Source organism: Trachypithecus francoisi, unplaced genomic scaffold (assembly GCF_009764315.1).
Source record: "Trachypithecus francoisi isolate TF-2019V2 unplaced genomic scaffold, Tfra_2.0 Contig01451, whole genome shotgun sequence".
Taxonomy (NCBI): domain Eukaryota; kingdom Metazoa; phylum Chordata; class Mammalia; order Primates; family Cercopithecidae; genus Trachypithecus; species Trachypithecus francoisi.
The window spans coordinates 2,751,517-2,769,216 of NW_022681432.1; the positions used below are offsets into that span (position 1 = coordinate 2,751,517).

The 17,700-nt window shown below is 37.7% G+C and overlaps 1 long non-coding RNA gene across 1 annotated transcript in view; it reads left to right on the top strand.

Annotated features, from left to right (window-relative positions):
• The window catches only part of LOC117096268, a 58,294-nt gene that overhangs the window by 13,670 nt on the left and 26,924 nt on the right, over window positions 1-17,700 (top strand). The window contains exon 2 of the long non-coding RNA XR_004442421.1: window positions 12,516-12,626. This is a non-coding gene — a long non-coding RNA (uncharacterized LOC117096268). The remainder of the gene's footprint in view (window positions 1-12,515; window positions 12,627-17,700) is intronic.

The following is a 17,700-nucleotide window of genomic DNA, read 5'->3' on the forward strand; positions in this document are numbered from 1 at the left end:
TGAAGAATAATATTTTTAATGTGTTGCTGGATTCAGTTTACTAGAATTTTGAGGATTTTTGCATCAATTTTCATTAGGAATATTAACCTGTAGCGTTGCTTTTCTGATATGTCTTTGGTTTTTGCATCATGGTAATATTGGTTTCATAGAATGAGTTCAGAAGCATTCATTCCCTCCTCTTCCTCTATTTTTCAGAATAGTCTGAATAGGATTGGTATTAATTCCTTAAATGTTTGGTAAAGTTCAGCAGTGAAGCCATCAAGTCCCAGAATTTTTGTTCCTGGAGACTTTATTACAGCTTTAGTCTCATTACTGGTTATTGGTTTGTTCAGCTTTTGAATTTCTTCATGGCTCAGTCTTGGTAGGTTTTACGTGTGTAGGAATTTATCAATTTCTTCTAGGTTTTCCAATTTATTGGTATATAGTTGCCCATAGTAGTCTCTAATGATTCTTTTAATTTCTGTGGAATTAATGGTAATGTCTTGTTTTTCATCTCTAATTTTATTTATTTGTGTCTTCTCTCTTTTTATCTTCACTAGTCTGGCTCAAAGTTGGTCTATTTTTAAAATCTGTTTTAAAAACCAACTTCTTATTTCATCAATCTTTTTATTATATTTTTGTTTAAATTTCATTTATTTCTGCTCTGATCTTTATTATTATTTTTTCTACTATTTTCGGGTTTGGTTTATTTTTGCTTTAGTATTTCTTTAAGATGCATCATTAGGTTGTTTATTTAAAGTTTTTCTACTTTTTTGATGTAGGTGCTTATAGCTATATAATTTCCTTTTAGTACTGCTTTGGCTATATCCCATAGATTTTAGTATGTTGTGTTTCCATTTTCATTTGTTTCAATAAATTTTTCAGTTTCCTTCTTCATTTCTTCATTGCCTCACTGATCATTCAGAAGCATGTTGTTTCATTTCTGCCTGTTTGTATAGTTTCCAGAATTCTTGTAATTAATTTCTAATTTTATTCTATTGTGGTCAGAAAAGATACTTGATGTAATTTTACTTTTTTTAATTTCTTAAGACTTATATTGTCCTATCTTGGAGAATAATTCATGTGCTAAGGAGAAGAATGTGTATTCTGTAACTTTTGGATGAAGTGTTCTGTAAATATCTATTAGGTTCATTTGGTCAATAGTGCAGATTAAGTATTATAATGTTTCTTTGTTGATTTTCTGTATGGATGATCTGTCTCATGCTAAAATGGGAGGTCTCCATCTATTACTTTATTGTGGTGTGTCTCTCTCTTAGCAATAATAATATTTACTTTGTGTATCTGGGTGCTCTAGTGTTGGTTGCACATATAATTGTTATAACCTCTTTCTGAATTGACACTTTTACCATTAAGAAACCTTCTTTGTTTCTTTTTATAGTTTTTATCTTAAAATCTATTTTGTCTCAAATAAGTATACTTACTCTTGCTCTTTTTCGGTCTTATTTGCATGGAACGTATTTTTTCATCCCTTTATTTTCAGTCTATGTGCGTCTTTATGGGTGAAGTGTGATTCTTATAAGCAGCAGATTGTTGGGTCTTCTTTTTTTAAATCTATTCAGCCATTCTATGTCTTTCAATTGGAGAGTTAAGTCTATTTACATTCAGTGTCATTATTAATATGTAAGGATTTACTCCTGCCATTTTATTTTTTGTTTTCTGGTTGTTTTGTAGTCTTCTCATCCTTCTTTCCTCCCTTCCTGTATTCCTTTTAGTGGAAATAATTTCCTCTGGTAGCATGATTTAGTTTCTTGCTTTTTAGTTTTTATAAATCTGTAGTGTGTTTTTTGATTTGAGGTTAACATGAAGCTTGCAAAGAATGTCTTGTAATCCATTACTTTAAACTGAAGGCAGCCTAATACTAATTGCATAAACAAACTAATAAACAAAAAGAAAACTAATGAAAAGTACCCTTTAGCTTTGTGTCCCATTTTAACTTTTTGTCATTTCTATTTATGTCCTAATGTACTGTCTTATGTGTTGAAAAGTTGTAGTTATTATTTTTGATCAATTTATCTTTTAGTCTTTCTATTTAAGATATGAGTAGTTTACACATTCATAATTACAGTGCTGTAATATTCTGTGCTTTTCTGTGTATTTACCACTATCAGTGAATTTTGTACCTTCAGGTGATTTCTTGTTACTCACTAACACCCTTTTCTTTCAGACTGATGAACTGCTTTTAGCATTTCTTGTAGGACAGACCTGGCATTGCTGAAATCCCTCAGCTTTTGTTGTTCTGGAAAGTCTTTATTTTTCTTTCATGTTCAAAGTATAATATCACTGGGTATGCTATTCCGGGGTAAAAGTTTTTTTTTTTTCCTTCAGCACTTTAAATATGTCATGCCACTCTCTCCTGGCCTGTAAAGTTTCCACTGAAAAGTCTTCTGACAGACATATTGTAGTGTTTTTGCATGTTCATTTGTTTTATCTTGCTGTGTTTAGTATCCTTCTTTATCCTTGACGTTTGGAATTTGATTATTAGATATTTTAAGGTAGTGTCATTTAGGTTACATTTGCTTGGTGTTTTATAACCTCCTTGTACTTGAATATTGACATCTTTCTCTAGGTTTGGTACGTTCTCTGTTATTATCCCTTTGAACAAGCTGTCTATCCTGATCTCTATCTCTCTACCTCCTCTTTAAGACCAATAACTCTTAGATTTGCCCTTATTGAGGCTATTTTCTAGATCTTGTATGCATGTTTTATTAATTTTATTCTTTTTGTTTTTGTCTCTTCTCCCTGCGTATTTTCAGATAACCTATCTCAAAGTTCAATAATTCTTTTTTCTGCTTGATCAGTTAAGAAAGTGCAGTTAAGAAAGTGATGCATTCTTCTGTATGTCCATCACATTTTTGGATTCCAGAGTTTCTGCTTTGTTCTTTTTAATTATTTCAACCCCTTTGTTAAATTTATCTGATAGGAGTCTGAATTCCTTCTTTGTGTTATCTTGAATTTCTTTGAGTTTCCTCAACACAACTATTTTGAATTATTTGTCTGAAAGGTCACATATCTCTGTCACTCTGGGATTGATCACTCATGCCTTGTTTAGTTTGTTTGGTGAGGTCGTGTTTTCCTAGGTGGATGTTTGTGAATGTTCATTGGTGTGTGGACACTGAAGAGGTAAGTATTTCTTGTAATCTTCACAGTCTGGGCTTGTTTGAAGCCTTTCTTCTTGGGAAGGCTTTCCAGGTATTTGAAGGGACTTCAGTGTTCTAAGTTTTTGTTCACTGCAGCCATATCTTCATTAGGAGATACCCCAAGACCACTAACACTGTGGTTCTACTGACTTGGTTGTCTTGGTTAAGATCTGGAAGAATTCTCTAGATTACCAGGCAGAGATTCTTATTCTCTTCCCGTACTTTCTCCCAAATAAATGGAATCTGTCTCTATGTACTGAGCTGCCTGGAGCTGAGGGAAGGGTGACACAAGCAACCCTGTGGCCACCACCACTGACACTGTGCTGGATCAAACCTAAAGCCAATAGGTTAAGGAGGTCTCACTTAAGGCCTGCGGTAACCACTACCTGACTACTGCCTATATTTACTCAAGGCCCTATGGCTGTACAATCTGAATGTTGTGAAGCCAGCCAGGTTTGTGTTTTTCCCTTCAGGATGGCAAGTTTCCCCTGTCCACAGGTAGGTCCAGAGATGTCATCCAGGAGCCAGGCCCTGGAGTTAGAAACCTTAGAAATGTACCTGGTGCTCTATTTTAGTGTGGCTGAGCTGGGACCCAAGCCACAAGTCAAAGTCCTTTACACTCTTCCTTTTTCTTTTCACAAGCAGAGGAGTTGCTTCCTGTGGCCACAAATATCCCAGAGCCATGGTGAGCACTGCCTAGATACCGCCAATGTTCACTCCAGGCCCAAGGGCTATTCATCCTGTTGTGGTGAATGCTGCCAGGCCTGGAACTCTCCCTACAGGATAGTGGACTTTTCTCTATCCCAATGTAAGTCTAGAAATGACATCCAAGAGCCAAGGCCTGGATTCAGGGATCCCAAGAGTTTACTTGGTGCTCTTGTTCACTGTGGCTGAACTGGTAGCCATGCTGCAAGGCAAAGTCCCCTTTACACATTCCTTTTCTTTTCTCAAACAAAAGGAATCTCTCTCCATAGCCAAACCAGCTGGAAATGTGCTGGATTAAGCCAGCACTCACCACCTTAAGCCAGCACATCTCTGAGTATCACCCAAAACCCACACTGAGTGTTGCCTGGGTACCATTCAGGGCCCAAGAGCTCTTTATTCAGCAGATGATTAATCTTGCCAGGACTGGGTTTTTCCCTTTAAGCTTGTGGGTTCTGTTCTGGCCCAGGTTGTGTCTAGATTTGTTGTCTGGGAGCCAGGGTTTGTAATAGGGGCCTCACAATTTGGCTCAGTACTCTCTCCTACTGTGGGTGAGCTGGTATCCAAGTTGCAAGACAAAGTCTTCTTTACTCTTGCCTCTCCTTTCTTCAAGCAGAAGAAAGGAGTTTCTTTCAGAGCTGTGAGCTGTGTGCCTGGGGTTGTGGGAGTGGTGTGCAAGCACTCCCTTGGCTGCCCCAGCTAGTGTCTCATTAGGTTGCATGTCTCCCAAGTCCACTAACTCTGAGCCTAGCACAGCAGGAGTACTTGCATAGGAATTGCAGTCCTTATGGCCTAGACTGCCTTTCAAGTTTATTTAGATCCACAGAGCACTTTAGCCCACAGTGTCAAGGCTTTCTGGAACCCAGGTTGCAAGTACTGGGATGGCCTTCTGGCTAGAGCTAGTCTAAATATTCCCTCTTTGGGTACCAGCTGAGTTCTGCCGGATGTCGCTTTTCACTGTGGCAGGAGAGCACTGAGTTCTAATGCAAAGTCTCACAGTCTTTGCACTCTGCCTCCCAAAAGCACACAGGTTCTCTCTTTGCACCACTCTGCCACTGCCCTGGCGTGGAGGAGTGGTGGCATTGGAAATTGAAGGCTGCTTTTCCTACCTTCTTCAGTGCCTCTTTCAGTGATATGAAGTTAAATCTAGTACTGTGATCGCTTACCTGATTTTTGGTTCTAATGAAGGTACTTTTTTGTGTGGGTAGTTGTTGAATTTGGTGTTCCCACAGGGAGGATGATTACTGGAGTTTTCCATTTGGCCATCTTACTCTACCTCCCACTGAGTTTGAGTATTTTAGATACTGCCTTTAAGTGGAATCATGCAAAATTTATCCTTCTGTGACTAGTTTATTCTTTTTAGTATAATGTCCTCCAACTTCATCCATATTAATTCAAGTGGCAGGATGTCCTTTGTATTCAAGGTTGAATAGTATTCTTTTGTGTGTATATATCACATTTTCTTCATCCATTCATTTGTGGGTAGAAATGTAGCTTGTTTCCATCTCTTGGCTACTATGAATAATGTTTCAGTGACCATGGGAGTGCAGGTATCTCTTTGAGATTCTTATTTCAATTCTTTTGGATATATACCCAGAAGTAGGGTTGCTGCATTATATGGTAGCTCTATTTTTAGTTTTTAAAGGAACTTCCATACTTTTCCATAATGGCCATACCATACACATTCCCACCAGCAATGTACAAGACTTGCCAACATTTGTTGTGTTTTTATTTTTTAATAGTAAACATTCTAACAGATGTGATGTTACTTCTTACTGTGGTTTTGATACACATTTCCTGATAACTAAGGATATCAAGCATCATTTCATATATTTATTGGCCATATGTATGTCTTCTGTGGAGAAATGTCTATTCAAGTCCTTTGCCTATTTTTTAATTGGGTTATTTGGTTCTTTTGCTTTGTTTTGTTTGCTTTTCATTTGTAAGAGTTTGTTATATATTTTGGATATTAAATCCTTATCAGATTTGGAAATATTTTCTCTCATTCCATAGTTTATCATTTCACTCTGTGGACTGTTTCCTTTGCTGTGTAGAAGCTTTTTAGTTTGATGTAGTCCCACTCATCTATCTTGGCTTTTGTTGTTGCTTCTGCTTTTTGTCTCATATTCAAGAAATAAATGCCAAGACAAATATCATAAAGCTTTTCTCATATGTTTTCTCATAGGAGTTTTACAGTTTTAAGTCTTATGTTTAAATCTTTAATTCATTTATAGTTGATTTTTGTGTGTGACATAAAGAAATGATCAGTTTCATTATTTTGCATGTGTATATCTAGTTTTCCCAACACCTCTTCTTGAAGAGATTATCATTTTCCCATTGTGTATTCATGGCATCCTTATTGAAGGTCAGTTGGTTGTATATGCATGGTTTTATTTCTACGATATCTATTCTGTTCCATTGGTCTATATGTCTGATTTTATGCCAGTGCATATTGTTTCCATTACTATAGCTTTGTAATATATATTGAAGTCAGGAAATATAATGCCTCCAGCTTTGTGGTTTCTCAAGATTGCTTTGGCCTTTTGGGTTCTTTTTGTGGTTCTATATGAATTTTAGGATTGTATTTTTTATTTGTGTAAAAAATGTAATTGGAATTTTGATAGGGATTGCATTGAATCCATAGATCTCTTTGGGTAGCGTGAACATTTTAACAATATTAAGTTTTCCAACTCATGAACATAGGATGCCTTTCTATGTATTTATGTCTTTAATTTTTTCATTAGTGTTTTGAAGTTTTCAGTTTAGAAGTCTTTCACCTACTTTAAGTTTATATTCAAGTATTTTATTATTTTAGATGCTATCGTAATTGGAATTATTTCCTTTTCTAATAGTTCATTGTTAATGTATATAAACACAACTGTTTTTGTATGTTAAATCTGTATCCTACAACTTTACTGAATCAGTTTATTAGTTTGAACAATTGTTTTGTGGAATCTTTACAATTTTCTAGATATGAGGTTATGTCAAGGTAAATTTCTTCTATAACTGATCTGTTGAGTTTTTTTAAAATTCTCAATGGGTGTTGAATTCCGTCAAATGCTTTTCCTGCTTCTATTGAGATTATAATGTGGTTTTTATACTTATGTTAATGTGTTATATTACATTAAGTGATTTGCATATATTGAACCATCCTTGCATATGAGGGATGAATCCCACTTAGTTGTAGTGTATGATACTTTTAATATGCTATTGAATTTGGTTTGCTAGTATTTTGTTGTGAGTTTTTGCCTCTTTGTTAATCAAGGATTAATTGCTCTTCAGTTTTCTTTTCTTGAAGTATCTTTGTATGTCTCTGGTATCAGGGTAATGCTAACCTCATAAAATGAATTTGGAAGTATTTCCTCCTCTTCTGATTTTCGAAGGTATGAGAAGGATTGGTGTTAATTCTTTTTTTAGATGTTTGGTAGAATTCACCCGTTGAAGGCATCTGGTCCTGGACTTCTCTTTGCTGGGAGTAGTTGGTTAATGATGTAGTGTCTTTCCCGTTTCAGTTTAGTGCCTTTTCATTGTGACTTGAAAAATTCTATTTAGCATTTCACTGGTAGGTTGGACGTGGAGTAGAGGTAAAGAGAAAAGTCAGGGATGACTCCAAAGTTTTCAACCTGAGCAAGTGGAAGGATGGAGTTGCTGCCATCTGAAAGGTGGAAGTCTATAAAAGCGGAGCAAATTTTTAGTGAGTTCAGCTGTGGATCTAAGTTCATGATGTTTGTTAAATATTCAAGTGGAGTTGGATTTCAGGGGAGAAGTCCAGGATAGAAATACAAAATTTGGAGATCATCAAGAAAGAGTGTATATTTAGAAAAGAAGGACTGAACTCTGGAGAATTGTTAGAAATCATAAAGATAATGATAAACCAGCAAATAACACTGAGAAGAAGAGAACAATAAGGTAGGAGGAAAACTAGAAGAGTATAGTGTTTTGGAAGCCTAATGAAGACAGTGTTTTGAGAAGAACATAAGCAGCTGCATGGAATGCTACTGATGGTTCAAATAAGATAGAGACTGAGAATTGACCACTGGATTTTGCAACGTTGAGGTCATTGCTGACCTTGACAAGAGCAATTTCAGTGGAGTGGTAGGTGTAAAAGCCTAGCTGTAATGAGTTCTGTAAAGAATGGGATAAATGGAATTGGAAACTAGAAATCAAGAAAACTCCTTTGAGGAATCTTCTTCTAAAAGAGGCAGAGAAATTGGGCAATAGCTAGAGGGGACTACAGGACATCAATAGACTTTTTTTTTTTAAATGTGAGAAATTATAGCACATTTCTATGCTGAATGGAACTGATCCAGTAGAGAAGGGGAAATTAATAAGGCAGGTAAGAAAAGAATTACTGGAATGGCATCTTTGAATAGGGAGAAGGTATGTGTTCTGGTGCACAAATGAAGGAGTCGACCTTACTTAGGAGTATGGATAATGACAAGAGCAGAGGCAGGATATGGGTGCATTCTTGAAGTTACGTCAGTTGGAAGTTATCTTCTGATGCTCATAGAAAAATCTCTGCTTTAAGAAATTCATCATTATGGAAGTTCCAAAAATTTATGAAAGTAGAGAGAATAGATTAATGAACCTAGTAGATTAATGAACCTTCATGCTCTCATCACCCAGCTTTAACAACTATCTCCTCATGACCTGTATTGTTTTGTTCTATAGCCCCATCTGCACTCTTTCCCTTCCCCAGATTATTTTGAAGTAAATCCCATGTATCATATTATTACAACTCTAAGTATTTTATTATATGCCTCTGAAAGATGGTGCTTTAAAAGATATAACCATATCACCATACCTAAAATATTAACAATAATTCCTTAATATTATAATATATCCCATCCATGTTCCAAACTCCCCAGTTGTCTTTTTATAATGTTTGTTTGAATTGTGGTCCACATAAAGACCACGTATTGTGATTGATTGATGTGTCTCTTATGTCACTTTCAATTTATACATGCTCTTTTCATCTACATTACCCAGTTTATTTCTTGATAAAACTGAACTGTTTGTCCTGTAGAGTCTCCCACAGTCTGTATTTTGCTGATTGCATCCCATGGTGACTTTTAACATGTTCTTCTGTTCTCTGTAATTCCTCATTCAGAGGCTTGATGAGATCTGGGTATAGTGTTTACAAGAATACTTTATAAATGGTGTTGTATACTTCTATCAAGAGATACATAATGTCCAGTCGTTTCCCTTGTTGGGATGTTAGCAGCCTTTGATAATTTTTGTTTAGATCTATTAATCGATTGGGTGTGTCTGGAATTAGCAGGAATACTTGTAAAAAGAGAAGCATTTCCTCTTTTCTTTTAAGTTATACTTTTGTGCAGTTCAAAGTTTTGTTTGGATTGCTTTAATTTCCTCAGTGAAGTAGTAAGTAAGGGTATCAGATAGAATGAAGAGAGATAGGAAATATTAGAGATTTTAGGAAGAGAAGGTGTAAAATAGACATCTAAGTGAGAAACAACATGACTAGACTAGAGAGATTTAGTATGATTGCTAGGTAGCAATAAGAGCACAGATGAGGTTTGTGGTCAAGAATTTAACTAAGACCAATAAGTGTGGTTGTATGCTTTTTTAAAAATCACCTTCACCTGTTATGGAGGGTAGATTAAAGTAGAGAAAGGATTGGCTTTAAGCAGGCTTTGGTTTTGGCCCCTGAACTCAAGCAAGAACAAGGCAAGAATATTCAGGACATATATACCAGGGAATGATTATGGAATTTCTATTAGGTAGAGGGGAAAGGGGACATGAGAATGATAAGGAACTGTAAAAAGCTGATAGGGTCCAAAGAATGCGTATCTTGTAAAGGTTGAAGAATTATAAAAGTCAAGGTGCTAAAAGCAGTGTGATGGAGAGAAGAAAGGTGCTGATTAGATAGTGGAATGCTTAAAATTGAGATTATAGACAGGGAATGAATATAAGAGTGGCTGAGGAAAAGTGGTAGATAGCTCCCTGGAAGAGAGGAGATCAAGGAAATGAGAACACAATAAATCTGAAAATTTATTAATATATATTTATCATTAAGTATTATGACAGTCACTAGGCCAGAATTTAAACTCCTCAAGTAATGAGTAGTATAACTTAATTATAAGGAATAGTAAAATATAAGCTCCATGTGGACAGGGAATTTTGTCCAGTTTTATCGTTGTATCCCTAACCCTTAGAATAATCACTGGCATATATTAGAGTGTTCAATACATGATTGCTTTATGAATGAACAACTAAATGTCTGAATGACTTGAAATTCAAAGCTGGGGGACGTTTAAGGAAGACAGAAGGATAATGGCTTGGAAGTGGTAATGAGGTGCAAATAGGATGTCTAACCCAACTTTAGGACCATTGATTTGAGGAGTATGGGAAAAAAAGCAGTTGCCATTTGGGCTTTAGGGGAAGCAGTGTCTTCATTGGAAAACTAGAGTTCTTAGAGCAAGTAGGTGAAAGGAATATTTAGAAAAGAGGCTGAGGGGCCGGGCGCGGTGGCTCAAGCCTGTAATCCCAGCACTTTGGGAGGCCGAGACGGGTGGATCGCGAGGTCAGGAGATCGAGACCACCCTGGCTAACACGGCGAAACCCCGTCTCTACTAAAAAATACAAAAACTAGCCGGGCGAGGTGGCGGGCGCCTGTAGTCCCAGCTACTTGGGAGGCTGAGGCAGGAGAATGGCGTAAACCCAGGAGGCGGAGCTTGCAGTGAGCTGAGATCTGGCCACTGCACTCCAGCCTGGGCGACAGAGCGAGACTCCGTCTCAAAAAAAAAAAAAAAAAAGAAAAGAAAAGAGACTGAGGATATAAATACTTTTTCTGGTGATGGACTGTAAGTTCTAGTAGACACTGCAGGAGAGTTTCAGGAAATGGGGAAGGATGGGAAATAGGGTCAAAAAATAATGTGCAGAGTTGCATGGGGATAAAGTGTGGGAATTTGGGATTTCTAGACTTCCTTAGTTGACTGAAGTAAACAGAGATAAAGGACATAATTATACAATTCTAATACTATCAAAGCAGGTAATGGTTATGAAACTATGAGTGTGGGGGTTGGGGGAGAGAGAGATGGGGGTCCTGTAAGGAACACAGAAAGCTATGAGGCCAGTTCTTCATTCATGTAATATAAAGATCAAGACAAGGGAACAGGGGATGGCTCCCTCCTAATTCCTGGAGCACAAGGGGCTGTGGATTCCTTTTGATTCCTGTGTATCATAGGGTTGAATGTCAGAAATCTCTTTTGACTACTACTAAAGGAGAACATTGGAGAAAAAGAGATATTTCTTGCATATGAATTTTGTGCTTCAGCCATACTTGAATTACTTGCAGTTCCCTCAGTACACCATGTTCTCTTATATCTCTTTGCCTGCTTGTCCCTCTTCCTGGTTTATCGCCCATCCGTCTCCCATCTATCCAGAATGCTTCTACTCATTCTTCAAGACTTAGCTTAAGTATTTCTTCCATGCAGTCTTTCTGCCTTTGCATATTTAAGGAAAATTTAGGGACTTCCTCCTGTTGTATTCCTTAGTATTCCATAAATATATCATCATCTTGACATTTAATTTTTATTGAATTTTTACTGAGATAATGTGGATTCACATGCAGTTGTAAGACATAATACAGAAATATTCCATGTACCATTTGCCCAGTTTCCCCCAGTGGAAGATCTTGTAGAACTTTAGTTCAGTATTATAATCAGATTGACATTGACACAATTCACCCGTGTTATTCCAATTTCCCTAGTTTTATTTGTAGTTGTGTGTGTGTATTTGTTCTATAAAATGTTATATGTGTAAGTTCATGTATCCACTACCACAGTCAAGATACAGAACAATTTCATCACTACAAGGATCCATTTTGTTGTCCTTTTGTAACCACACCTACTTTTCTCCCACCTCCCTAATTCAATCTCTGACAACCACTAATCTGTCCTCTTTGTCTAAAATTGAGTCATTTCAAAGTATTATAAAAATGGAGTTACAGTATGGAACCTTTGGGGATTGTCTTTTTTTCACTTAGCATAATCCTTGGGGATCCATTCAGGTTGTTGCATGTATGTTTAGCTCATTCTTTTATTGCTGAGCAGTGTTACATTGTATGGATGTATCATGGTTTGTTTATCCATTCACTAGTTGAAGGAAAAGTGGCTTCTTTCCAGTTTTTGGCCATTACAAAGAAATCTTCTATTTATATACAGTGCAGTTTTTTGTGTGAATGTAAGTTTTCCTCTTTTTTTTTTTTTTTTGATATATACTCAGGAGTGGAATTGCTGAATATAGTGGAAGGACCAGGGACTTAAAGGGTAAGTCCATCTCGTCTTATCAGGAAAGCAAAAACTTTCCTGAAATCCTCTCACTATCACACTTCCCCTTCAATCTCATTGACCAGAACTAGTGGCAATGGAGGCTGTAAAAAAGGAACAAGCTTAGATATTTCAAGCAAAATTTGGATTCTGTTAGCAAAGATTAAAGGGATATTTGTTATGAAATTAACAGTGCCTGCTAAAATGCCAATGTCTGAGAATGAAAGAAGCTGAATAGAAAAAAATTTCATCATAGGAATTATAGTAGGCTGAATGGTGATTCTCAAAAAGATATGTCCATGCTCTCATTCCTGGGATCTGTGAACATTACTTATGTGACAACATATGTCATTAAGTTAAATAAAGATCTTGCTTATCTGTTAAGATACAGGCAGAAGAGGAGACCTAGAGGAGAAGGTGACGTGAAAAGGGAGGCAGAGATCACAGTGATGTGGCTATAAGCCAGTAATACCAAAGCCATCAGAAGCTGGAAGAGGTAAGGAATGGATTTTCCCCTACAGCCTCTGGAGGGCGCATGACCCTGCTGACACCTTGATTTAAAACTTCTGGCCTCCAGAACCGTGAGAGAATAAATAGCTACTGTTTTGTGTAACCCAATTTGTGGTAATTTGTTATGGCAGCCTCAGGTAACTAATACAATAGTTAAGAGCACTGACATTAGAGTCAGATCTGAATTCAAGGTCTTCCTTTGCCACTTACCAGAACTAGGAGTGTTCCTTTTGATCTCTTCCTCAACTCCTGACAAAAATAATTGCTCTGATGGTCATTATGTAGAAGTACTTTTTCCCTGCTCCCCTAGTCCATTACTTCAAATAGTCACTCCTATTTTTGTCCTATAGATTCAAGCCTTGCACACATGTTGAAAACTATTGTGAGTTACTCTGGGCAGGAAACCTGTGGAAAGCTCCTACATGTAAAGGAGTTTGGCACAGTACCAGCCTTCTCTCTTGCTGCTGATCCCTATGCCTATCACACAGATCCCATAATTACATAGCAACCTTTTGTGGCCTTGACTTTGGTCTAGGATTTTGTTCCCAGTCAGCAAGCCTTGGTTTCTGGTCTCTGCTAATTGTCCACCTAGATCTGACCCACTTTCTGGACCTAGGCTTCTTATCTTGGCTCATCATCCAGGATTCGGATGATGCAATATCATTTCTGGAAGGGAACCGAGAAGTCTTCTAATCTAACCCCTTCACTTTAGAGACAGAAACTGAAAACTTGACCTCATCTTTCTTCTTGGTCCTATCATATCTTCTGGCTTCTCTTGGCCTTAACATCTTTTTTGAGGTCATATGAGAAAAAAAAATTCTGCTATACTCATATCCTTTTCCAGTTTAATGAAATTCCCAGCCAGGCACTTACCCAATCCTACCAAGTCTCTAAATTACAAGTCTCAGTAGCAAAAACTTTGTGATCAAGGAATGGGATAATTCCTAACAAAACATTCTTACTGTGACAGTATCCCAACCAGATGATATAAAAGCACAAACTTTGGACACCAATACTAGGCCAGTCATAACTAAATATACAATATGCTGAAAACATCTATTAAACTAAAAGCTTAGCAGTAGAAGAAAGAGGGAAAATTCCTCTGAAACTGTTAAAAATCTCAGAGGGATGAATGTTCCTTCAGAAAACAGCTTGAACAACTTTGTATACAAGACTATAATATTGTAGCTATATCAAGGCCATTCTAAAAGAAAAGTTATTGTGTATAAACTCACAATTTTAGCTGCTAGTGACTTCTAGTTAGAAGAGTAAAGCCAAGTGGAATATTTCATTTTTAAGAGTTCAGTAAAAAGATTGTCTCCTGGTGGAGAAGAACCTATTTATGGGAATACCTACCATCTTAGCATATTGTCATCTTTGCTACTACCTTTTGTCACTCTCCTCTACTTGTAAGAAGCAAAGGATATAAAGACTTTTGATTGTTGCTTGGCAGTGTCAGAAAGGCAAACCAAACATCTTTGAGCTTAGCAGGAAGCAATTAAAATCAAAATTACCATTGTCACTATGAGATAGATGTAGGAATCAACAAACAGACCTGATTGTAATTAGGTGGTTAGATCAGGCAGTCCAGGTGGTGTACATCAGAGGCGTAGACAGGATTGGAAAGAATAAATTCTCTCTCTCTCTCTCTCTAAATATATATATTTCAAATATATATATATATATATATAATATATTATATATATATATATGTAGGGCAAAGTTTGGAAAAGTCAGATAAGAAAGGTATATTCAAACATAGACTATAAGTTCAACATGAGATTTGTTTCTTGGAGTGCAGAGAGCACCTACAGAAGAAACCTTTGTCCACTTTAGCCTGTTCCTGTACTAGGCTATAAGAGATAATAGTTATGATTTCTTGACTAATCAGTATTTGCTGGGCACTGTTTCAAGTGCTTTACATGTCTTATTTAATCCTTATGACAGCCCTATGGAGTACATACTGTTATTCTCACTTTAGAGAAGATGAAACAGAGATAAAGGATAAGTCACTTGACCAATGTCCCACAGCTAGGAAGTGTGGAATCTGGAATTTCAATGCAGCAGGCTCACTACAGAGTTGTTTAAGTTGTTAACCACTGTGCTAGATTATCTCCTATATATAACTACGCCTTTGACCATCCTCAGTCTTCTCCTACTCTGACTCTAGCACTTACAATAGCAGCCTCTTCACAATTTATGAAGTTTTCAGTGCATACAAACAAAATCTCTAACCACCCAGACCCTGTTCTTAGGCCAGCCTCAGCATCAAGAGGCTAAGACTCTGAACACTCAATGTCTATTCCTGCTTAGACTGATAAGAGTCAGTTAGAGCCTGGTCTTGTGTTGTATTAAACACCTACAGAAGTCCTACCACCCAGGGTCTGGCCCTACATGATTCTCAGTATGAATAAAGGAATCTTTCAACAACTGGAAGCTTGTTTCTATTCTGGACTATGTGACATTCACAGAAAACTTTCAACCAACCAGGAACTCTTTCATGGTTAAAAATCTCTAAGCCTAACTTAGAGGTTTTTTCTCTGATATAGCCACATCTTCCATAGAAATGTCTGAATTCCAAGGACTTATTTCTGATCAGGTTATCCAGGCAGAGAGAACAACATGTAGGAAGGCCCTAAAAGAGAAACTGAAAGTCAAGTATGACTAGAGCACATAGCAAGATGGAGAGTGGTAAGTGAAGAAATTGGAAAAAATATACTGTTCCTAGTTACATAGTTTTGAATCAGGCTGATTGTGTTTAAATCCTGGGCTCTGACACTAATTATGTGGGTTTGCACAAGTTAATAAACTACTTAAAGCCTCGATTTCCTCATTTGTACATGGGAAAAATAATAGTACCTACCTCATAGTGATGGGAGGATGGCGTAAGATTGCATATAAAGTATTTTGTACTTACATCATAGTAAGTATTCTTATAAATATTACACAGTAACACGCAAACACATACATGATGTAGATGTAGATATAGATGTAAATCTAGATAGAAAGAGACAGAAAGACAGAGTGACAGAGACCTGATATCTTGGGGTCTTAGAGTGCCTTGTGATCCATGGTGAGAACTTGAAATTTTATTCTAAGGTAATTGGAAACTCTTGAAGAGGTTTAAGGAGACATATAACAAGACTAGGTGTGTATATTAAAATATTACCCTAGCTGTACTGTGGCAAAAGGATTGGACTGAGGCAATTGTAATATATGGGAGACCAATTGGGTGTCAGTTACAACTGTCCAGGGAAAAGATGGTGGTGTTTCAGACGATGATAGTGTCAGAATGAATAGAGATAATGGTAGGAAGAGGGACATATTTGAGATCTATTAGGAAGTAGAAGGGACAGTGACTGGTGAGCACTTAACAATTTCTTTTTCTTTTTTTTTTCTTTTCTTAATTTCCCCTTTTCCACACCAGGGAATTAAGGAGAGATGGCTGAAGAACAGGACCAATAGTTGACAGATTAGTGTAGGACACTTTGTGATGCATCTTAGATCCAGGAGAGTTTTTTTGTTTGTTTGTTTGTTTGTTTGTTTGTTTGTTTGTTTTAACACAGAAGGACAATATATTAATTTTGGTGAAGAAATGTGTTCAAATTTAGATATTGTAAAGAAGAACTAGCTCCATTTCAGCCTAGACTAGAAGTCCTCTATATTTTCTACCCACGTCTCCATCCATAGACTAAGCAAATGCTACATTCAACACTCCAGGCCTGGGAAATTTGCAAAACCCCATAGGAGTCTTAAGACTTGATCATTACTCTAGGGCTCTTCATAAGAAAGACTGTACTCAGAAAGTTTGCCAGGAAGGGAAGAGATAAAAAGGAAAAGAGGTGCTGGAAGACTAGATATAGTGAGAAAGTGTGGAAATTAAGAGACAGGGAGAAATAGAGAGAATGAGTGATTCAGGAATGAGAGTGGTCCATTTGGTCCATTTGGTTCATTCTCCAAAAGTTTAGGGAGTAAATACATGTTCCCACCTTTTCCACAAAGGACTTGGGTGTTGTGAACTAAGCTGTATCTGCTTCAGAGAGCACCCCAACCAAGCTCAGTGGTTCTTGCGCACTCCTAGATACTGCCTTATTAGTCTTGGAGAAGATCCAGGAGAATTTTCTGGATTACCAGGCAGAGAATCTTGTACGCTTCCCTTACTTTCTCCCAAACGTACAGAGTGTCTCCCTCTCTATGTTCTGAGCCACCCAAAGGTGGGAGTGGAGTGATGCAAGCACCCCTGTGGCCACCACCACTCTGACTGCTCTGGGTTCAGACCTGAAGCCAGTACAGCACTGCATCTCCCCCAAGACCTGCTATCATTACTCCCTGGCTACTGCCTATGTTTTTTCAAGGGGCTCTGCAATCAGCAGGTGGCAAAGCCACCCAGTCCTGTCTCCTTCCGTTCAGGGCAGCAAGAACCGCCAGGCTCCAGGTGGGTCCAAAAGTACCATCAGGAGTCAGACCCTAGGGTCAAAAACTTAGAAGTCTGCTTGGTGTTCTATTGTACTACAACTGAACTGGCAATCATACCACAAGATGCAATCCCTCTAACTCTTCCATTCCCTTTCCAAAGGCAGAGGGGCCTCACTCTATAGCCGCCACCACCACAGACCATAGGGAGTACTGCCAGACTATTGCAAGTGAGACCCTGGGTCCTAAGGTCCCAGGGCTCTTCAGTGAGCATATGATGAATGCCGCCTGGCCTTGGACTCACCCTTCAGGATAGTGGGTAGAAATATTCTGGCCCAAGGCAGGTACAGAGATGATATCCAAGAGTCAGTCCTAGAATCAGAGAGACCCACTTGATGCTCTACCCCACTGTGGCCATGTGATACCCAAGGTGCAAGATAAAGTCCCCTCAACATTCCCTCTGATTTTCTTAAGCAGAAAGAGTTTCACCCTGTATCCACCACAGCTGGCAGTATGGTAGTCTTACCTGAAGCCAGCAAGTCTTAGCATCTCACTCAAGGCCCTTGATGTAGTACCTGGGTATTGCTACTGGTTATTCAGGGCCAAAGGGTTCTTCAGTTAGTAGGTGATGAATGCTGTCAGGACTA